General features: G+C 35.1%; 2 long non-coding RNA genes across 2 annotated transcripts; both read right to left on the bottom strand.

Annotated features, from left to right (window-relative positions):
- Positions 1-1,161: 1,161 nt before the first annotated feature.
- LOC149801254 (uncharacterized) lies at positions 1,162-6,477 on the bottom strand. Its single transcript, XR_016420608.1, has 4 exons — positions 6,327-6,477; positions 5,853-5,882; positions 2,264-2,333; positions 1,162-1,515 (listed from the first exon to the last, which is right to left on the bottom strand). It is a non-coding gene; the product is annotated as an uncharacterized LOC149801254 (long non-coding RNA).
- Positions 6,478-12,471: 5,994 nt separating this feature from the next.
- Positions 12,472-24,787, bottom strand: LOC149801255 (uncharacterized). Its single transcript, XR_016420609.1, has 4 exons — positions 24,631-24,787; positions 16,604-16,636; positions 13,486-13,576; positions 12,472-12,628 (listed from the first exon to the last, which is right to left on the bottom strand). It is a non-coding gene; the product is annotated as an uncharacterized LOC149801255 (long non-coding RNA).
- Positions 24,788-25,221: the final 434 nt, after the last annotated feature.

Raw genomic sequence — 25,221 nt, forward strand, 5'->3', positions numbered from 1 at the left:
CAATGGAGTATAATGTGAAACGCAGTGAGTGTGTCTATTTGCTTCTCATACAAATGAATAAAATAAGCTAAGCATTTATATTAATGTTGGAACATTAGCTGAATTATTGATAAAGGTAAAGGGTCTTATATTATTATTATTATTATTATTATTAGGAAGGGTATTGTGAAGAAGATGTATATAACGAGATCAGCTTCTCTATGAATATCAAGTTCGAAACTGAACAGCAAAGTCAACTACTTTGTCTTGACAGGTACAACTCTGTATGATTTTAAGCAAACAGTGCACACTGTTTATGTGTGTGTGTGTTTGTGTGTGTGTGTGTGTGTGTAATTTAGATTTTTAACTTAGCATTGACATTTTTTGTCATATTGCCATCACTGTCGTGTTCAGTGTGACAGTTTAAAATAATGTCTAGCAAATGTGGCATCATGTTCCACCAAGTTACATTATCCTGACATCAGGCCGACCAGTACCTACACTAACCTTTTAGTGCTGAGCGCCAAGCTAGGCAGCTGTTAGTACCATTTTTATCAGTCTTTGGTATGAGTCGGCTGAGGTTCGAACCCGCGACCTCGAGTATGCGAAGCGGACGCTCTAACCACTTAGGCCACTGGAGCGGTCCACACTCTCTTGGAACTTTATGCGACAACATATCAAGGTTTATGGTCATTGAACTTATATCCATTTTATTCACAGGTATATTGGGCCATATAGCTTTTTGTTTTTAATTTAGTCCGCACTTTCGTCAGTCTAATATATCGAAATAATGCAAAGTTTGTGAGAAGAAAATGATTCACTTTCTCATTCAGCATTATCTATGATACCTAACAGACAATTTTAGACCATAAAACATTCCTGCGGGTGTATATATATATATATATATATATATATATATATATATATATATATATATATATATATATATATATATATAAGAAGAAATACAAGATTATTTTGATTTGAAAACAAAAGTTATCGATTTAAAACTTAGAGTTTATTTGTTATCAGTCACATTTTAGAATCTTCTTCCTTCGTTTGTCTCTTTTTACTAAGTTCTGGTTTATTTTTTGCTCCGTCTAACAAGAAGGAAGAGAGAGAGAGAGTATACAAATATACAATGAGAATTAAATGAAGAAATACGGGAAGAAACAGAGAAAATATGGATTAAAATCTAGTTTATTCAATCGCCAAAAGAAGTAAGAATGAAGGAAGGAATAAATAAATTATCGCATGTTCCACGGTTAATATGTGGATTTAAATTTGTGTAAAATCTCTTTCGCAAAATGAAATTGTAGAATGCATGCAATAGTGTCTGTATACATCAGGTACGTGATATGCAAAATGTAAACAAAACTATTGATAGTGTCATGCATATTTATTATTATTTGCATTTATTTAGTATTGGTGAAGTCCTCGCCATGGAGATTTTGTGTTCATTAGAGGTTGGAAGACCCTAAGTCGAGGAAGCTGTGTCCAATACATTCAGCGTTGCATCCTCCGCAATAATTCGCCCTGTGAATGGAGTGGAAATGGTAGTAGTAGTAGTGGCAGTAGTTTAAGTGGTAGTAGTAGCAGCAGTAGTAGTAGTGCTTCTAGTATTAGTAGTAGTGGTAGTATCAGCAATAATAATCTCAATAATAGTAGTAGTAGTAGCAGTACCTATATCAGTAGTGGTAGCAGGAGTGGTGCTGACATTAGATGTAGTATTTGTTTTGTGTGATTATTTCTTTATTGTTTTCTTATCTTACAACCGAATAACACTCTTAAGGTTAAAATAAGAGAAATAATTGTGGGATGTGTTTTTCTTTCCTCGAATATTTTCTTCTTCTTCATTACCACATTGTTTATATCATAAAATTATCATTTATTTCGTCAAGAAAAGCGAAGAAAGAGCATAAACTATCACTCGTGTATCAATGTAAAATTGCATCAACATCCATCTGTTGAAAAACATCCAAAGGATAACTCGGTCAAACAAGGTAGATACAGAGATTCAGATGTAATTGTAAGGTGTTTAGGAGGATCCAAATACAAAGTAGATACTTTTTTTTTACTTATTATCATTCGTAAATGCGACTTTTGAAATCATTGCCTATACAAATTATAACTAATCAATTATGCTGTTATTCATTGCTTATATAGGTTTTGAGCTCCGTTAGTCGCATAAACCAATCTTGATCTTATATTATTTTTGCATATCCCTGTGCGCGTGTGTGTGTGCGTGTATGCGTGAGAGAGAGAGAGAGAGAGAGAGTTGTACCTGCACGTGGTTCCACTTGGACATGTTGTGTATATACACGGGTCCATCTTACAGTATACCTGTACGCATCCTAACATGGTAATAATAATAATAATAATAATAACATAAAAGAAGAAGAACGTCGATAACAATAAAGAAGGATGAGTGCAAACGAATCTGGCTTAAAAATCTACATTCCCACATAAAAGAAGATGTTTAAAAAAATGTAAAGGGTAGACACACTTTGGTTGTAACGAGGAGAAGCGTTATAATCATGAGTGAAAGAAATGAAGAAGAAAATTGTTGCAAAATTATTAGCTACAGAGAATCAGACTTCCAGCTATAAAATGGATAAGCCATTTAACTATTCAGAGCAAATATTACATGAAGTTTCCTAAATAATACCACCGATTCTTACTGACAATATGAGAAAGATCTGACGGCAAGTTTATGTCAAACCAGCAGGTGGACTAAGTTATTTTCTAAGTGAAAACCAACGGCGGCTGACTCGGACTGTTAATTCTAATACGCAACCTATTCATTATATGTTCGGCACGCTAACCACTGAGCAATCATGGCTCCCATCCTTGGAACGAACAACTTGGTGGATGCAGGTACAGTGATAATAGCCGTGGTACTAGCCTTGGAACCACACAACAGAACAGACAACAAAATGAAGGCAATTAACCCACAGACTACAAAGGAACCTAGGTGAATGGAATGAGCTAAGCGAGATGGGTGTCCCGTGAAATGAAGTTAAAAAAGCCAATGTTAGAATACGTACTTAAAGCAGAAGTACAATCACCAAAGACTTTGATGGAGATGATCGAAGGACTGAAACAACCAAAAGGGCGGTATCAGACAAGACCAATTGGTACGCTGAAGAGATGAAAAGTACCAATAAATAAAGACGTTAAGGCATGTACATTTAAACAATAGCAAGAGCTCATATGGGAAATTGTAACATATTTTAATGACATGCATAAAGGACAACATGTTCTAGAACAACAAATAGGGCAAACCAACAAGCATAACAAAACTCAGAGTTATTTACAAGTTCGAAGATGCTGACGAACATGTAGATAATATAATTATACCATAACGTTCGTAAGTAGGTATTTACGAAAAATATGCTTGAATGAAAATCCCACGTGAAGTCGAGATTCATTGTTCCTGGCTGAAAAAGTCACAAGTACATATTAGCAGTTCTTACATGGAACCTTGCGAACACCAGATCTTATCAACGTGTATGACACAAAGTAGCACAACTGTGATAACAAAGGACGAATAAAAAGGCCCGACAGTAATCCACTAATGTCCACTTTCTGATAACCTACCAAGCTTGCTGTGCAAAAGAAATGATAATCGATAACGTATACCACGACCTGAGCGGAAAAGACATACTGCCAGCACAAACAGAGGTGCTGCTTGCATAATTCGAGTGGAGCAAGTGACAAACCACTGATCGCTAGATGTGATGCTTCTAAACGGAAGTAGGCGACGAAAGAGCATTGGAAACAAGATGACTGATATTAAACTTCACTTATGAAATATGGAAAGTCAAGGCATGGTTTGGATACTCAGAAACAACAGCAAGAACAAAAGTTCAAACTTGTTTACTGCTCGAAATAAGTGCGTCAACATTCAGGCCAATACATTTTAAGATATTAGGATGAGTCGAGATTTTGTTTTTGGCAATTAGTTGTCATAATGTGACCAACATCACGTGAATACCGACAGCAAAGTAGCATTAGAACAGCGGATGAAATGATTGCAATAAGTTGAACAATCACGTAATTTTGCTATTCGATGAGTGTATTCAAATATTTGTCGATCCTAATAAGGGTATACAATCTCTTCTCTTTTCCATGTATGCTTTGATAATCATTGACCACTCTCTCTCTCTCTCTCTCTCTCTCTCTCTCTCACACACACAAACACACACACACACAAACACACACACACACACACACACGCTTCTTTTGGCCACTCTACATTGAAAACAGTGTGAACTGAGTCATCTACATCTAATTCAATTACATGTTATGGGTCTTTAGCAAGTTTATTGAGTATTTAAACTCACATCAGACTAGTGTAGGTATTATTTTCCCAGTGTATCTTCAAACTTAGTCCAACTATAAATGTTTCTTTAGTACAGAAGACGGGCAGTAAATTATACCAAACACTTGATTACCTGTTAAGTGCGGGTACTGTCGCAAAAATTCCTCTGGGAAAGTGATTTGTTTACACTCAAAATCGCATGGACATGTGGCCAATTTAATTTAAATAAAACTAGTTTCGTTGATTGCATACTATTTCTTACTAGTATATGTCAGATATGCCTGACGGAATTGACATTTCAGCTACTATAAAATGCCCAAATGGAAACTTGAAAGTTTCAACGATGCCTTTAAAAACCTAATATTCAAACTTTATAAATAAATGTTTTAACTAAAACCCACACACTAGAATTGACCTCATACGAAAGATGCAATAAGTATGCAGTGGCCTTGTGGCTCCTGTAAACAGTACAATGTAACCTCTGACAGTGTCAGATACCTTAGAACTAGTTTCCTCTCTTAACCAAGTTTGAGAGCAGACAGTTTGAATGTATGTTTGTAGCAGCGCCTAACGGCATCTCGGCCCACTAGTGGCTAAATTGTATCAACTAAAGGTAAATATTCGAAATATGCATTTCACAAACGTTTTGACAGACAAACCCTTCCAAACAGAAGCAAATATGAAGTACAAGAAGAAAACTATAAAATGTAAAGTCAGTAAAATGATTAAAAGATACCGTCAAAATTAATTATATAAACCAAATTTTCTCTGGTGGTACATCATCATACATCTGAAAACTGACATAAATATGCCTACATCTCGTAGCGTGGAAGTCGACACACTCGACAAGAATGTGTTCCTCAGTCAGTGGACATTGACATGATATTCACTGTGGTCGAGGTTCACCCTTCAGGAGGTATGCATGCGTCAGGTAAGTGTACTCGATACGCACAAGACCACCTCTTCCCTGTGCTTTGTTCTTCTATACCAGAGATGTCTCACGCAACTGGTTTAAAGTTCTTACGTTCTTTCATTTCATTTCATAATAAGTGTATGACGAACACGCTTATTATACAATATTTGAAGTTAGTAAATGGAATTTCCAGTCAAAAAAAAAAGGTGACTGAAAATTCAAGATGAACTTGCAGTGTTATGAATAAAATCTTATGTTAAAGTGTAAAAGAATGCACCAGGAGTTACAAAACAATCTAGATATACATAACACTGGGTCACCCATAGAAATTAGAGGAATTCAGAACAACCAGGTAGATCAGTTTCAGAAAGGTATTTTTGGCACACACATTAGTGTCTATATATATATATATATATATATATATATATATATATATATATATATATATATATATATATATGCTCGTTTACTGCGAACAGATATAATACAACCATCTGAGATTCTGCAATAAGATTGGGATAATCTTGCCCATGTTTATCCAATATTTGATGTGTGTGTGCGTGTGCGCGCGCGCTCGCATGTGTGTGTGTGTATGTGTGTGCGAGAGAGAGAGAGAGAGAGTACACTTGAAGTTACCTGGAGCAGCTATCACAGCATTTTTGATAACTGAAAAAGGGAGGCAAAAGCAATAATTTCATAAGCTTACCAGCCGGCAGTAGCCAACAAATGAAAGAATTATACTTTAATAATTGAGACCGAGTTCTTATTAATGTAAAGATACGAATTAGTGGTAACAAGTTTATGAAATATGTGACACATCTGCATCTATAGCAACGACAAGAACTGGTTACCAGAAAATGTTCATGATTGGTGTTCAATGAATCAAAGGTTTGCAGCAAATTATTTATTAAAAAGTATGTATGTATGTATGTATGCATGTATGCATGTATGTATGCATGTATGTATGTATGTATGTAGCCTGATACTCATATATTTACTTACTTGTATATACCTCAATGCATATCTTCAACTTACTGACTTACATTCTTACATTTACTATCACTATGCGTTATCAGGATAAAAACGAACATATATTTTACAGATAGTTACTTGTCAGTGTCAAGAGAAGACTGGCAATCTGTAGGCTTTTCATATTTCCGCTGCGAGACAACACTCCGAGTTTGAGGTGCTTTTCTATAGTTAATTATGATTTCCAAACCAATGTCATGTGTTTCTATACCTGACGTATCTTTGCTTATCTAATACATATTACCATATATGCTCATGTAGAAAACACATGTATTTGTTTACACTGATACAGTAGATACCTTTCTTTCACAATATTTAAAAATATCGCTTCTTTACCAGCAAGAACGTTATTATGTGCAGACTTAAAAAAGTAAATGTGTTGGAAACATCATTTTAAGATGAAGCGAAAATCTCATCAGAACATTTTGAATGGTCTGTGCACGAAACGAACTTTGCCTTTAAACGTATACACACATGTGTAAGCATGCATATTTATTTCTTCTCACAAATCTAGCTATCTCTGTCTACCTATCGATCTCTCTATCTATCTATCTATCTATCCAACTTTACATACATACATACATACATACATACATACATACATACATACATACATACATGCATACATATATGCATACATGCATACGTACGTACGTGCAAACACATATACAGTAGAGTATTGAAGCGCCGTCGGACCAAAATCTGGGTTCGATTTGCAGGTAGTTTCGTGTTTTAGGAGGTCGCATAGATGAGCATGTGTTGAACAGATAAGAAGCAGTCATTCTGGTCGTACCGAGCTAGAGATATTTTAAGTTACCGAAGTCTTAGTTTATATAAATTAAAATTCCAGTTATATCAGTATATCATCTACTGAAAAAATTAATGAACCAGTCAGACTTGTGTTTTATCAAAAAAGGTGTAGAAAAGAAATTACTTCACCAGTCTACCAAAATTGCAGGTAAAAAAACTATCGCCTGCTGAGATTTTACAGGTAAATACATATTGTATGAACTACATATGTTTGCAAACAAGGAAATACGGCCCAGGCATAAAACAATGGATTACAGATTTGAAAGGCCAATAGTACAAAAGCTCGGTAAATAAGACATCTTGACATTTTGTTAAAAAAAAATGGCTTTCCCCGAATTTGGATAAAATACAAACCGTGACTTATTTCCGGATTCACTCGGTTTTGAATTGATGACGTATTTGTGCATATAAAACACTGATGTGTGTTCATACAATAAAGGTTGAAGTAAAACACTGACACTCATACGCATAGAAATTAGATAAATATTATTCAAACACGTCTAGTTAAATAAATCTAAATGAAGACTTTAACACTTGATGGACCAAAAACCTAGAGAAGTGAGAAAAATTAAAAACATCCATCAGTACGCCATCGGAATAGAAAAAGAATTAAGGATAATTAAAAGGCAGAAATTAAGTAGAATCGTAAAGACAGGACTTAGAAATTTAATTTTAAAAAAAAGTAATAAAAAGCATAGATTCTATGCCGGAAACGGGAAATATTTGCATGAATATTCTATGACACTGAGCCATATTTAAAGAAGATCATAATTCGAAAAATGTGTCAATATGGTTCTGTAAAAGGATATTTACTTAACGATCAGGATTGCTACAAAACCTATCTAGGAGGTAGAGCTAATTGAGTTTATAGTTATATTACATAACAAGGCAATACAATATATTAAACGTAGAAAATATGGATAATGTCAGTGACATTTTACATATCAAATTTTGACAGATATAAGAGAAAAGTACAAGATATATTTTTGACAGGATTGAATATCCACCATTACACTTAAATAAATATCAAACTACCATCCACTTAGAGGAATCTCATACACACCTTTATTTAAAAGGGGTATGTGCAGACTGGTCTTATATTAATATCAAACTACCAACCACTTAGAGCAATCTCATACACACCTTTATTTGAATGGAGTACGTGCAGACTGGTCTTATATTAATATCAAACTACCAACCACTTAGAGCAATCTCATACACACCTTTATTTGAATGGGGTATGTGCAGACAGGGCTTATATTAATATCAAACTACCAACCACTTAGAGCAATCTCATACACACCTTTATTTGAATGGGGTATGTGCAAACTGGGCTTGTATTAATAACAAACTACCAACCAATTAGAGCAATCTCATACATACCTTTATTTGAATGGGGTATGTGCAAACTGGGTTTATATTAATATGAAAAAAGACGGTGGCGGTTTATTTGATGCTGTGGAACACATTACTTGATCGTGTTGATAGACCACAGCAAAAAGTTGAAATTGATGGAGCAATTTGCTTAAATGTTGTAAAGTAATGTTAAGTACGTTTGGAAATTCGAACACGGGTTTGATATATGTGTAGATGTTTAATAAATAGTTGACACATGTTATATCGAACCATTGAAGCAAATGAAATAGAAAAAGAAGGACATGATATGTTAACTAGATTTCAATGTGGTAATCCTTATGCATACACAGATTCAAGGTATCACTATGCCGGAATACAAATTATTTTCAAGATTATCATAATCAGAGAGAAACAGTCATGGCTGACAGAAAGACAACCGTACAAAATGCTTAAATTTGTTTCTATATTAGCATAACAATGATTAGCACATACATACAAACATACATACATACATACATACATACATACATACATATAGCAGAAAATACATCTGATTAGTGAAAGTGAAAGAAGCATGATACCACATACAGACGTTGAAGCCAATCATAAATGCTACTTGGAAAATGATGGTTAGACAAAATCTGGAATTGAGTACGAATGGTAATGGCCAAAGCCGTTCAGTATGCATCTAAAGTTTAAGAAAACTCAATGGATCGGCCATTTATTAATACATGAAAGTACAAACGTCAGATGGCAACTGATGAACAAATTAGTTGGATGGTGAGGCCGTGCCAAAGGCACAGTACAATGGGGGTGGATCCAGTGCAAGGTACGATAGGAGAAAATATGTTAGAAATATTAGACAGCAACGATATTAACTGCACGTTAATAGTAGACTGGAGATTCTATTACATCCTTATATCCTTTTCAAGGAATATTCAGTAATTCTAGAGAAATTAAATCCATACAAAAATTATTTGTTTCCCTTGCCAAAGAAGTTGATCAAAGACAACAAACGTGTAATACTAACTGTAATAAGATTGTTATGTACCTGAAAAATAAAGATAAATACGTTATGTATCAACTATCAACTCAAAACGTCACACACTGATCGGTTTAAGGCTGGAATGAATACAGAAATCTGTTTTCTGTGATCTATTGCCATGGTCAAAACTCTACTCTAAGCTGAATAGAAATTTGCTAAATGTTGCTTTGCTTGTTTTATAATTACTGCGGTTTTTTAAATTTCATTTTTGATCGAAAGGCGTAGAAATGGCATCAAGGAAGAGTAAGCTAAATTGTAATCCATCGCGAAATGAAAAATTCGTAAACTATTTGAAAAAGTCAACTATATAGCAGCTCTTACAGCCAATAGTAGCTGTAAAAATCATTATTTCAGGTTCAGTAATACGTTTTGAACGTTTTTAAATTGGACTTTGTCCATACTTCATTATTGTCACGTGTCACTTGTACGTCCGAGTATCTTGTCGTGTTGTTCTTCTGTGCCATAAGGCTCAATCGCATTAATCGATATGTTATTCACATACTCCGCCATCTTGACAATATAAACACCATAATCCGTTCTCTTCTTGATGTGGTAATATTACAGATTCTCAGCCTTTGGAATGTCGTTCTTTTCTGCATCAGTATTGATGGTTGGGTCAAATCTGAATGTCAACGAGTTGTGGATCTTTAAGTTGGTGTTATAAGCAATGATACTACCCGTTTTCCTAACTACGTCAGTACACTACTTACGTCTAGCAATAATATAAGCAATGATACTACCCGTTTTCCTAACTACCTCTATCAATAATATAAAGACGCTACCACCAGAAGAACAATTTGATTTCACTTTTGATTCTTTTATATAGTTCTAATAACTTTTAAACAGTGTTCGATAATGTGGAGATAGTATAATAGATGTTCTGTGTTGAACTTGTGTACATAAAATGACAATCGCATATGATCTGGCACTTTGATTATTCTTGTAATACCTTTCTCCTTGTCATACCAGGTCTATCTAGCACAAAGGCGCCAGCCAGTAGATTCATGTGTACAGACTTTATCGTTAAAATCACTGCATGGCGACTTAACCTTCCAGTACCGTCAACCAAATCTACGTATTTTTTCCCTCTGTTAAAATGTTCTGTTTTATACATATCGTACCCTATGGTATATATAATTATCTAAGACTCCTTTCTTTCTATTCATGCATGTATCTCCAATTATTATGTGGTGGAATGTTACAACAGTTACATCTAACGCCAAATTGTTTCATTTTATGTTTAACTACATCTAAATGTTAAATGAAAGTTCTGACAGTTCGGTGAAAATTACACGTTGAATATCCCTATGTCTACACAATGAAATATATAATTAATTTTATTTCATCCTCCCATAAACTGACCTTGCTTAACTTTGCGATGTTGTTTTGTCAGTAAATATTTTAAATAAGGTGAAGAATATATTTATTTAAAAAAATGCATAACTGATTGTGTTGTTGATATACCTACTGTAAACAGAATTCGATAGAAGTTTATATGCCCTCGTAATTGCATGAACATTAATGTGATTAATTTTAACTTTATGTTAATCTCATTGGATAGCGTGCAGTCTTGTACATTGTATTGTTGGAGTGGGTAGGGTGATAATTACTTTTTAGAGATAAAGTAGGATCAACTTTCTTATTTGTAGTGGGTTTTTTCTTTCTCTTTTTCTTCGGTGTTGTCATTTAATATTCTGCTCGGACGTTGTTTATATCGTAGTAGCCTCATCACGTTTTCATGTGTACATTTAGTTGTTTCCATGTGATGTTTTTCCGACACACTTTCAGTTTTTCCTCTGGTTCTGTGACCAACACAAATTTACATGCCATTAAAGTTTTAAAGCCCTCATGAAATTATATATATATATATATATATATATATATATATATATATATATATATATATAGAGAGAGAGAGAGAGAGAGAGAGAGAGAGAGAGAGAGAGAGAGAAAGAGAGAGAGAGAGAGAGAGAATTATAAATATACGCCAGACAGAGTGGAAAGTGCTATCCCTGGATTCCTATAGAAGAATGCTTAATAATAGATGGCAGAATACAAATAATACTATCAATCAGGTTAGATAATTTTTAATTCGTACACTACGGATATTTGAACCCAGGTCCGCGGGTAAACGGCACCCATCGCCTTGCCTGCACACACGAGCCCATATTCCCTCACGTCTAAGCATACATCACCAAATATGATGTTACTCAATTGGTGTTATATGCACTCTTGTGTAGCAGACACACTCGCATGACGACCTAGTAATTAATTCTCATGTATCTAAACAGTCATTCCGGATTCCTATGAAAGAAATCAAGTTATATAGAATTAATTATAGAGAATTATAAACATACACCAGACAGAACGGAAAATGCTATCGCTGGATTCCTATAGAAGTCTGCTTGATAATAGTAGGCAGAATTAATATTTTAATACAAATAATACTATATATATATATATATATATATATATATATATATATATATATATATATATATATATATATATATATATATGGCATATTATCATATAGGTTAGATAAAACAATTTTATTTGTTCCAAATGGAGACTAAAGCCCAGGTCCGCGGGTTTGGACAATAGTCGCCTTGCCTGAACGCATCCAGCCCTATACCACCTGGACCAATGAAATGGATGGTATAAGCATTCGCCTACGTATTTACGTGTGTTTCGTGTTTGTAATTGTTATTTGTTTGACGTTCGCGTTTAAAAAAGGATACGAAGCTATCGAAAGCAATTGCCCATTCAAACTTGCTACACCATGCTTTTGTAATATACTCTCTCTCTCTTTCTCTGTCTGTCTGTCTGTCTGTCTGTCTGTCTGTCTCTCTCTCTCTCTCTCTCTCTCTCTCTCTCTCTCTCTATATATATATATATATATATATATATATATATACATATATACATATATATGTTTGTGTGTGTGTGTGGTGGTGTGTGTGTGTGTGTGTGTGTGTGTGTGTGTGTGTAAACCAATGACTACAAACAGCGTAATATCAACAAGTATTTTAATTGGTATTTATCTGGTACGAGTAAAGCAAATATCTGGAACCTTGCTTTCGGTTCCTGAAAGATCTATCCCAAAGTGTGCAGCTGGTCGAGCAGGTTATCATGAACACATTCTGCATTGCATCCCCCGCAGTAATTTGCTCTGTAAAAATAGTAGTAGTTGTATTTGTAGTAGAAGAAGAAGTAGTAGTAGCAGTACAAGTAGTAGTAGTAGTAGTAGTAGCAGTTGTAGGCTGTTTTTGGTTATTGTATAAGTAAAATGAAATAGTTTAATGGTGAATCGTTTAGTTGCGTAATAATAATAATAATAATCCCGACGAAGAAATTGTGTGCCCTATATTGCATTTAAAGAAGAGATGCCATCATCAACTGTAGCATTTCTTGTTTTATGGTCTTAAGCTGACGACAATCATCGCTCCATCCTCATGTTGACTGACGCGTGACATTTTGACAGAACAGTTACGCGTGAATTATAGATAAAGCCAAAGTTCGATCAACTGAGGCGAAGAAAGTGTCTGTCATTTCGATTAGATTACTGACGGGAAGTGTTAGTTTCTTTCACTGGATTTGCTTTATTCGCTCATTCATACATTCAAGTCAACTGACGATCAAATGGCATTTGCAACTGTTAAAAGCTTAAGAAGTTTCATGTTTGTGTTCCTATTCTTCTGCATTACTCAAGACTATATCTATAACGATAATCCTTATCCAGGCGGGGAAAATTGGTTAAAAGGATAATTATCGAATTACATTTACGTCAGGTAATAGTAGACAGCTGAGATTAATAGCAGAAAATGTTCCATGAATACTTGGATATTGTAATGTGCGAACGCAAATATTAACAGTAGAAAAACGCCCCTCCATGCTACGATCATTTGTGATATATATGATGTATAGATTCACAGCCAGTTTCTCAATCAGTCGTGATTGCATTATGCATTCCTGCTTTCCTGTATCTGTGTGGAGAGAGAGAGAGAGAGAGAGAGAGAGAGAATATACCTGCATGTAGTCCCGGCGGGACATGTTGTCACCATGCAGGGGTCCACGAAACAGTTTACTAGCAAACATTGTCCCAGTCCACCTAATAAAGCTGCAATAATAATAATAATAATAATATTGATGATGATGATGTGAGGGAGGGTGATATGATCCCCCACCTATTATGGTACTTTGGTTATCGTTATCTAGGAGCTGATCGACCACAGTGCTATGGCCTGTATCGAGCAAAAACAATAAAATTAAAGTATGAAATTAATGGATGGAATAACAGAGATCTGAGCAAAGATATATAATAGAACAACACGAGCCCCAATATGTAAAATATTACAATTTAATCAATTACATAAAGAAAATGTAATTGAACATACAATTTGAATGATACACTTTCTCTTAGAAATAAAATAGAACAATCGCGAAATGCATTTAGCCGTTCTGTTATACCAAAATAAACAAGTTCATCACAAGATCGAGTGAATGATCGAACTTAACCTGGTCGCTTCCGGTCCTTTCCAAATCACTGTTGGTGTCAGGTTAGTGTTGCCTATTTCTCTCTCTCTCTCTCTCTCTCTCTCTCTCTCTCTCTCTCTCTCACACACACACACACACCTCTTCAGGTCATCAACCATAACTTGGTTGTGGTCTGTACTCCTTCCCACTGAGTTGCACAGGTATAGAGCTATTTTTCCCCCTTTGTGCCCTTTCGAGACTCACTCTTGCTATGCAGCCTAATCTCCTTCTGGTTCCTTGTCTCTCACATTCTTCCAGAATCCTATCCCTTGGACGATTTATTTAACAAGAAAAATTACTTGCTAATTTCCTCAGAGTCCCTCACACGTTCCTTTGACGGAAAAATGTGGACTTCCGAATTTCGCAAGAGAAGTTACTTAAAACATTGAATATCGTTTAGGACCCCATCTCATTTAGCTCAGCCAATCAGGATTAACTTTCTTTAACAGTCAAATATTAGCTAGAATAATTCTCTCTATTCCGCCTATATCAATAAATCTGTTTGGAAAATTTCATTGTATGACACTTATTTCAAATGTCACGTATTGTCTCTTGATAGTCTCTTTGTCATGTTCATCTACTTGAACTTACGTCACCATCTCTATTGGACCGTTATCCTAGCGGGTCCTGATATAAATCCATTTGTGCCCCCTATCCTTTGCAGGCAACAATTTATTGAGATTACGTGTCATGCTGACCACGACAAAATGTGCTGCAACAAAACATCTACAAAATATGTTGCGCCACAACAACAAATAATAATAATAATAATAATAATAATATCGAAGCTAAAATATACAAAGAAGAAAAACACCAACAATAACGTCTAGAAGAAAAGAAATTACATTAAAGTTAATGAGGCTTGAAAATGCAATTCATATATAAAGAACTAGAAGAAAATATGAGAAGTACAAAGCTAGACATAATATAAGTCCAATAAAGAAATGAAAGTCATACAGGATATATAAAAAGATACAAACCCTGATGTACAGTATAAAGCAAGCCACGAAACAACGACAAAAAAAACATGGCCCAAACAAACAAACCAAAAATAAAAAAAATAAAAAATATAGAAGACCACTCTATTTTATAAAGGAAATAAGCATTCAACTCATAGGTCTATGTCAGAAGTACTCAACGTAAACTATGTACCGTCCTCTAACTAAATTCAACAATATGGAAGAATAAAATATCCCGGTGCAATAATGCGAAACAGATAGCCTGGTGTATACATGTATTATATAGTGGTAGGTAAGCATACACTAGTAATACGAATACACATCAGTACAAAGAACGAGGACGCTTATAAATTGATAAAAATTTAAATGTCTGTGCTAAGTATGAACCTGCAGGAAATTATGTTGAAGGATATATACCCTACTTCGCGTGTATGGAACACAATCCATTACTTTTATATACATATACATTACGTGTATATTACATAATCTAAAAACAATGCATAGCCAGCTAAACAAAAACGGTTGGATATTACAACCACAATGTGCTTTTATGGGTGTGAAAAAAAGTAATAAATGTGAACGCAGATAAGAAACCCCAAGACCATACATGAAACAGTGTCAACCTGATCTACAAACCCGCAAGAGTGTATGGCATAACAGGCTAAATCAATAACGGTCGCTGTATATGCTTATCTACAATGAGAGAGAGAGAGAGAGAGAGAGAGAGAGAGAGAGAGAGAACGATAAAGTGTAAACTTTTTGTCGGTACAAGACGAATGCTTTTGTCCTTGTGGAATACTTTACCGCCCATTATAAAAGATTTCATTCTTTTGGCGTTAACAGTAAATAATCTCTAAAGAATATGACGTCTGATTTTGCTCTTCTTTCAAGCGATTTTCGACCACTTTACATTGAATACACGTTCAGGTCCAGAAGGAAACTCAAAGAAAGGCGAGGTTAGAAGGAAACATCCAGCGTGTAGAAGAGTATATTCAAAGCTTAAGAAATAGACCGTAAAAAATTCAAGTCTCAAGATTATGCTGATAATAAAGATGTGAAACACGGATTTAAATTAACTTCCATATGAAAATTTGGAAATTGCAACATCTATCAGAGGAAAAAACTGAAAGAATGAAAGAAAACTTTTTATTTAAACGTGAACGAAAGAGAATGTTTATATTTTTAAAAAGGAAGTGTATATTTGAGGAAATTCTCCATTTGTCCTCAATAAAAATTAAAGTTTCTTTCTGGGTAAATTCAAGATATTACGATTGCATTTCGATTCCTATTGCGTTGATGAATGTTCATCGTTTTCAACCAAAGAGAAATGTTCAACACACTCAACTTGAAGAACAATTTTGGTTGTTTTGTGAAATCGAGATGATGTCTTCTACAAAAAAACGCATTCATATTGATGGAAATTACAATCTGGAATGTTTAAAAATAATTAGCTAATGGAAACAGCCATAACTCAAGACAGATAATGAACAACATTAACTAAATGCGCAAAAAAGACTTTGAGATAATAATAATAATAATAATAAGGATCAATATTGACATGACACATTTCTATACACGAGGGCAATAGCGATTGCACATTTTTGCTGCCTAATCTGTACGAGTGTACGTAGAGTATTAATTGTCATGCTTACCTCTCGGTGCAGCTTCGACATCGTGTTTAAGGACTGAGGAAAGAAAATAAAAGCCCTGGTTATTTCATATTCTTTTCGTTCTTAATAAATACACCGTAGACTTTAGACCCATGTCTTCGGCAATGAAAATTACAAAACAGACACAAGAAACACAACATAAAACCATTACGTTTACAATACTTTGCATGACTATATGTCTAATGAAAGTATTGTTTGAAAATGTTCGATGTCTCACCTAAAATAGCAGCCTAGTTGGATTGACCTGGAACAGGGTGGTATTAGCGCCACCTACTTTGTAATATAAAGTAGTGTAACCGTAGATTATATCCCTGATAATTGATTGCTTCAGTAATTACAAAAATAACCAAATCAATACAACAACAACTACTACTACTACTACTACTACTACTAATAACAATTATAATAAGCGACTAAAGGCAGATAAGAAATATATTCCAGTCCATGATTCTGTCAAACAAAAACTACAAGCTCGCCAGGAGTCTCAGGTAGAATTTGCAGAAGGTACAGAACAATTATTTAAACCAATTCTCGAACCAACAAAGAAAATTGTTACAGCAACTGAGGCGACTCAAAAGGCTCCTGATGCATTGCCTGTTGATATTGCTGGCCGTCTTCAAGCAGTTCAAAGACCACCGCAGCAAACTCCTCAACCACCCCAGAAACCTAATCAACCACAACCTAAAGTTCAACCTCTGCCAAGAGTTAGAACTAACATTGCATATAAATTCACACCTGAAGGTATTGCCAATATCAAGGACAAAGACAAAGTATTTAATATAGCCACGTATAGATATCGTGATAGAGATAAGTATGGAAAACCCGAATATGTTAAAACTCTAAAAAGCTGCAGATTGGATTAGGGATGACATAGCTAATGACATATCGCAAATCAGATCTGAGAAAGATGTTAATGATTTTGGCATCTTTAACCAGAAAGTATATGAGTATATTGAACAAGTCAAGCGAGAAAGGAGACTAAAAGAAGAAGAAATGAAGCAGCAACTTGAAAAAGCAAAAATCAGATAGGAAATCAACCTCAAGAGCATGGAAGAAAAAAGCCGATTAAACAACAAGTGAGGAAGAGGGAGCAACTCGAAGTGATCTTGTTATTCGAGGAAGTAGTCTTATTACCTCATGCCCAAATAACGTCCTTGCAGATGTTGAACGATTAGAAATTCTGATTGGCGTCAAACGAGCCGGTAATAATTCCTCAGAAATTATTACTGAAGCAGCTGATATTTGTCAACGATCATTTACAAGTGGTGTCATGGACATCAATGTTTATCGGTACCTCATTGATAAAATCGTTGATGATTACCACAGTGATTGAGGGTAGGCAATTTTATAAGTGACAAGAAAATAAGATGATCATACATAATGCTCAACGTAGGCCGATCATGGTCAGGGTGATAAATTCATGATTACCAACATATAAGGTTACCTACAGAGATGGACTCCGTGATGTTGTTCAGGGTCTATTCAGAAGAATAGCCCCAAAAGCAATACCGATTGCAAAACAATTATCAATGAAACCTATTGACGTTGTTCGTGATAAAGGTATTGGTGCTGTTGGTGATGTTGCTAGTAAAGCATTCTCAGCGATCAAGGACAGACAAGCACGATTAATACGACGAAAATATCAGCCAGTAAAATTACCCAGCACTGAAGTGATGCCTTCAAATGTCAGTAAAATAATAAATCAAGCTGCAAATCAAAACCTAGCAGAGTTTACTGATGTACCCCTGTCAGAAAAAGAAAAAATATAACTGCTAGTCTGATAGCAGGAACTGGTCTTCGTGTTAGACGATAACAATTATAATAACAATGTTCAAACGTATATATGATCCTACATTTGTCATGGATGCGTCAGTTCTCAAAGATCAATCTGTGCGCAATTATCAATATTGTTCTTATGACGCACGACATCCAAATCAGTGTGGACGAATCGAACTTCATTTTCAGGATACTAGCAGATATTTCTTACCCGCTGAAGCATTTATTGAAGTAGACGGTAAAATTTAAAAAACAGACGATACTGAATATGGAGCTGATTTTAGAATTGTTTTTGTTAATAATAGTATTTTGGCATTATTTAAGAGTGCCACCTACATGATTGACGGACAAATATGGAAATATGTCAAAACGACGTCGACGTTGCCACAACAATATTGGGTCTAGCATGATATTCCGATGATTATTCGAGATTGGCTGGTCCGTAAATGATGTTTGCCAAAGACACTTATGACCACCCTAATAACATACAATATAATATAAGACGAACAAGAAACTTGGCCGACGCCGCTGACGCAGATGTATGATCGGTGGTTCATGGTGCTAATCCAGAATTCAACTTAGGATTTGCAACGCGTCGATTAAGACTGAAAGATGGTCATAGAAGATTTTCATGCGCAATTCCACTATCCAACGTATTTGGATTTTGCAGAAATGTTTGAAAAGTAATTTTCGGAGCCAAACATACAGGTGTGCTTGTAAGAAAGGCTACTGACTATGATGCAATATGGGTTCCTATCGGTGATGCTGGTAAAGTAATGCTGGCAAAGCTTTCGTTGTGGATGCCAGTAATGACTCCATCACTGTCTGAAGAACAACAGTTGCTCTTCTTAATGGATTCAGGCGGCAAATCAGCATTATCATGGTTGACGATGACCACAGATAGTGTTCAACGTAACACTAGTGATTTATGCACATGGCAGAAAGCATCACAGCAAGGTGTTTCTACACCGCGACATATATTTATTGCTTTCCAAGACGATGCACGAGTAAACTCACAAACACACAGTATAATGATATTTGACCAACTTGGCATTACTGAAGTTTCAATGAGAATAGATGGACATCAAGAACCATCCAAAGATACATTATTGAATTTTGAGAATAATCATGTAGCACGTGTATATCATCGTTTGATGACATTCATGGGACGTGATCAAAATATTGATTCTGGTCTACAAATATCACAACTAGATTTTACAAAGCTGTATCCGATCCATCGCTTTTCGCTGGAACATCTGGATTTTTTTGACAATCTGTTGTTGATATGCAGCTCGGCAAGTGGAGCTATAGCTAATTACAGAGCAATCGCTGTGGTCAAATTTAGTTTATCTCGCAGTGTCTCGAGTCAGAAGAATATCTCAGCTGCGGAGGGTTATCATAGACTTCACAGAAAATAATAATCAAACTCAGGAAATCAACGATGATAATAACATTGCTAGCAATGGCGATGATATAGTGAAAAGAAATTAGCTAGTTATAAACAATGTGAGAAAAAATAAATAATTTCGACTTTGATCTCGATGCTGAATTTATGATGGCACTGAAACAACGACAGAATAATCATTGTATGAGCTGCAACACAGTAATGTTGTGGCAGTATTCAAATAATAATCCAAGACATTTTACCGTAGATTTAATTAACAGTAGTCTTGCACACACAGGCGAAAATGTGACGCTGACCTGTCTTAAATGTAACCGACGTCGAGGTGCTTCTTCACAAAAGTGAAAGCGGTGGTAATTGTTTGTCTTCAGGAATTACTTGTAATTATTCCCGTAGAAATCCACGTTAAGGAGCAGTTAAATCTAATCTGTAGATTGCAGGCCTACCCGTGGATCTTACCACGCTGGAAATATTATGTGTCGTCACACTTCAAATAGGATCAGTTGCTTTTTTGCCACCTTCAAGTTCACCAGGTTCATATATATATTTTACAGTCACATTACCTAGTACTGATTGTTTTGAGAAGGAGTCATGTTTTTGTATTGGTATATGCTTTTTAGTGGATTTCGTGGAAACTGCACCAGTAATTTCATTTTTTAACGCAGCTATTACACTTTTTAGTCTTGCAACCCATTCACGAGATATTTTGTCTTTCTGAATTGTTTTCTTCGCATACTGGTATCCAAACAATCTCGCAGCAAGTGTTCGAATAAATCGTTCAACAATTGCCTGATCACGATGAAATGCGGTATGTCCTCGTTTGATTTTGACATTAAGCTTTTTCATCAGAGATGATACTGCACCAAGAAATTCCTTGCCAGGATCAACCTGTATCAACTGTGGCGATCGTAGACCACCACGTTGATAAGTTCGTTCAAACGCATATGCAACTTCATTTGCTGGTTTATTTGATAATGGTTCTGCTTCTTTATACCTACTTGCTGCGTCAACGACAGTCAACGCGTATTTGTATGTGCGTGATTTACGTCTGCCAGTTTTAACGGTATCGTGTGGTAAAAATAAAATATTTGCTTGATGAACTTTATGTGGAGCGCTGACATCAAAATGTGCGTACTGAATTTGTTTAGGTGGTGGTGGTGATTATATTTGCCATATTGCCTGTCGTGCTAACCATTTTGCAGCAACATAACATGTGATATTTGCCGCATCAGCAATTTTACTAATCGCTGCTCTACCCCTCCAATATCCTCTTGGGTTATAATAAATCGATTCCATTATAATAATAATAATCGGTTGATTAATTACCGGCCCCTAATACCATTTTACCTTTCATCGCGGATTTTGCTAGGAAGCTAGCAAGTTTTTCTCTGAGAGATTTATTTGTTTATGGAATTTAACGAGTGAATCATCTTCACATCTGCGATATGTCGTTGTTGTAAACCCTTTCTTATACGTTACATCATAAACGTAACATGCTTGATCAATCGCATTTATTGGATACTCTCCAGGGTTTGGTTGATCTAGCTCATAAAGTCGGATATCAAGTCGGGTTCCAGGACCACAATAATTATGTCCAGGAAAATATTTTTCTCCTATGTATTTAGCCCATGGAGCTCCTGGTAATTTTTCTAATAAAGTTACGATATCACCACCTGTATTCATACAAGACGAAATAAATTAGCATTTTGTTTTCCACATTTCTCACACTTGCCTGTATGAGCACGCTTATTATTTTTGGTTATTATTGTTGTTAATCCACTGGTGGGGGTGGATACTCTGTATCGAACACAATATAAATACATATAATTTATTATATTTGGATAACATGGATATCATTGATTTCTCAGCGACACGAAAGCATGAGCCAGTCAAGCATCATCCAGCGCTGCCAAATTCTATCAGAGTAATTATCACAGGACCATCTGGGTCTGGTAAGACGCAATTGTTGCTTAATCTGATAATGAGATGGCTCAAGTGGGAAACATTATATTTAGTGATACTATCTGTAGATGATCAGAGATGCTACAATGTGCTTAAAGATTTTAATAAAAACGCAAAATTGTTGGACGAGGACGGGAATGATATTAATTTTATCACCGATATTGATGAAGCCCCATCTGTAGATGACCTCGATGGATTTATTAATAATCTCATATTATACGATAATGTGATGCTGGACAAACAATCAAATCCAGCTCAGATATTTTCTCGAGGAAGGCATAAAAACACAGACGTGATTTATGTTACTCAGCGATATACACAAATACCTAAAGTGATCAGCGATAACTGCAATATTTTAGTTATGTTTAATGGAGTTGATACACATGCTCTACGAAATATTCATCAAGCTTGGTGTTCAGGGTATATATATATATATATATATATATATATATATATATATATATATATATATATATATATATATATATATATATATGATTAAGTTCAAAAACTTATTTTCAAAAGCATAAGCTACCCCACACGGATTTATTACAATAAATTTGCATCATCCTAGATCACGATATCGTACAGGTCTTGATAAAACTTTTGGTTAAAAGTAACAGCAGCAGTGAGGGTGCGACCAAAAGTGAGTGTCCGGGTGGGTAAACAAACACATTTACAAATTTGAAAACACGAGCGGCAAACGATAAAGTAACGAAGTGAGCTAACCCAATTAGAGAAAATCTCGGTCAGTTAGAGGCTTTGGTTCGACGTTATTGACCTTGTATTTTCATTTTTTTTCGTATGAAGCTTGATTTTCAAAGAAGACTTGCTCCAAAATTGGTCTGTTCACCCTCCTTGCTGCTGCCTGTATAAGGTCTTGTATAACGTCTTTCAGAAAGTATCCTTTTGCAATGGTATGGTATTGGTTATTTTTAATGTGACACTTTATTCATCCAAACTATTTTTAGTGTGTGACACTTTATTCATCTAGACTATTTTTAATGTGTGACACTTTATTCATCCAGACTAGTTTTAATGTGTGACACTTTATTCATCCAGACTAGTTTTAATGTGTGACACTTTATTCATCCAGACTAGTTTTATTTGGACTTTTGACATCATTTTGTTTGATCATTCGCCAATTCAAAAACCTGGCGATGTGATAATGGTTGCTGAAGGATATCTTGCCGAAATCATTATTCAGTTACCAGATATATCCTGAAAATCACCGGTCTAAAATGTACTAATAAGTACTTATCTCTTGCTGGGGCCACGAATATAAAAGGTACCGGGGGGCACCTTTAGGCTTAACAATTTGGGCAATTTTTATTTGTTTCTTTTTGTTTTTTATTACATATATTTCAACGAAAGCTGACCTGATTCAATTTTTGTTTTGCATACTAAAACATCGCACACGTTTATTTCTCTGTAATGCTCCTGGATCCTATCTCAGTTATATCCGTAGATGGGTCCATGCAGTCAAGAAGTATAATACTTTTTGTTTATAAACTTTCTAATTTTGCAACACTCACATAATACCTCACACAATTTACTTCATGCGTAGAATTTAAAATAATCACATACTCCCATTAGCGTAGCATGCAACTCTGCCGCCTCCCTCACCCAGTGTCTGCACAACTTAACTATGGGGCCCCTCCAAATAAAAAAAATTGTTTGATGGGAATTGTTGTCCCCCACTTAGCCTACCCCCCCCCCCCCCCACTTTCAGGCGATTGCTACGCCAATGCATGCTTGCCTTTCTTCATGTTTACAAATGACACTGGATCTTTGCCTTCAATAAAAATAATGCGTCAAGAAGTATGACACTTTCCAGGTAAATAGCTTTTATCACTTCAATTTCCAAAATAAAAGATCAAACAATTATGTTTCAAATTTGAAATATATCATCATTATTTTGCTTTATGTTCCCATCCTCTAGTTTAGGTCATTGGGGTCATTAAGCAAGTTTTCATTGTATTGTAATAGCCGAATGCCCAATGTATCTCATATCATCAGATATTCCCTATACCATATATGTTCTTATCATGCACTACTATAACAAGCTATACTGTTCCTGTTCCTTGGTAGAAAATAGGGTCAAGTCTTGTGCTCTTTGAATTATCTTAAGCTGACATCGGAGTCATTTCTCTGTTTAAATTTGCATTAAAATTGTCATTATTTCAATATTATAAAACGTGACGAAGTTTCAAATTTTAAATAGACTGTTAATCAGCTTACAACATTTACGGAAAAACACTATCATGTTTCGGAGTTAGCCTCAACGAATTACGTAAAACTGTAAACCAATATAACGGCATTTTCCCCTCTAACTTTATGGTATTTTTCGACCACTGTCAGGACTATTCTCGTGGAATTTCGTGACGCATGGTAACTTCCCTGTAGTATTTAAAATGTAGATTTACATTTGATATCCCTAAATGTCAGGAAAATGCTGCTTCCAGTTGGTTTCGTTGCGTTCCCCCTATATACATCTTTATACAGTAACGACAAAAACTGGTTGAGGGAAAAAACGTCACGATTGTGACAATGAAATTGAGAAACATTGTTGGTCAAATGAGTATTTGATTTTTGTGTATACAGACTTATGTAGAATGTTTTGATACAAACCTGTTTTTCTCGTTTATTGAAAAACATCCATTTAAAGTATATTTATAGAGGTTATACCATTGGTAACAGGCCAGTACACCAGGTAGGCCTGAACGTATTTACATAACACAACCCACTGATAGATGTGTACGGCAAATATAATAACAAATACAATAACGCACTTACTTATTTATCTATGTATGTATGTACGTACGTACGGATGGATGCACGCATGCATAGATGACTTAGAAATACTCACCGATCCCCGAAAAAAGAACGAGAAGACAAGCAAGCGTGTTTTTCATTTCTCCGGTAAGTTACTACTCAGCCTATGCAGTAGAATATTTTGGCAATGTTTAGTGATTTGTATGCTGCAGAACAGTGTAGAACGTATTTATATCGGACCACCTGCCTCTTATCTAATGCGTATTACCTTAAAGTTTAAGATGGGAAGCACCGGCACTGTTTATTATACACACCATTGGTACGGTAATGACTATAAGGGCCTCTCAAGGATAAGAGCTGAGAAATCTCAAGGAAAATAAACCAAAACATGTTTGCACAACAAATGTATACGCTCGTGTATATGTATCAGTGTATGCGTTGGATTAAGGTGATTTATTAATACAGATAGTGCGAGAACACATAGTACATACAAATATATATATATATATATATATATATATATATATATATATATATATATATATATATATATATATATATATATATATATATGTGTGTGTGTGTGTGTGTGTGTGTGATAGCATAGCTTTAACAATTTTAGTCATATCATTACGATGCTGCAGACATGTAGAATCATGTCCCACTAGTTCACATTATCATGATA

This window comes from Sinohyriopsis cumingii, chromosome 4 (assembly GCF_028554795.1).
Source record: "Sinohyriopsis cumingii isolate HCF-2022 chromosome 4, ASM2855479v2, whole genome shotgun sequence".
NCBI lineage: Eukaryota > Metazoa > Mollusca > Bivalvia > Unionida > Unionidae > Sinohyriopsis > Sinohyriopsis cumingii.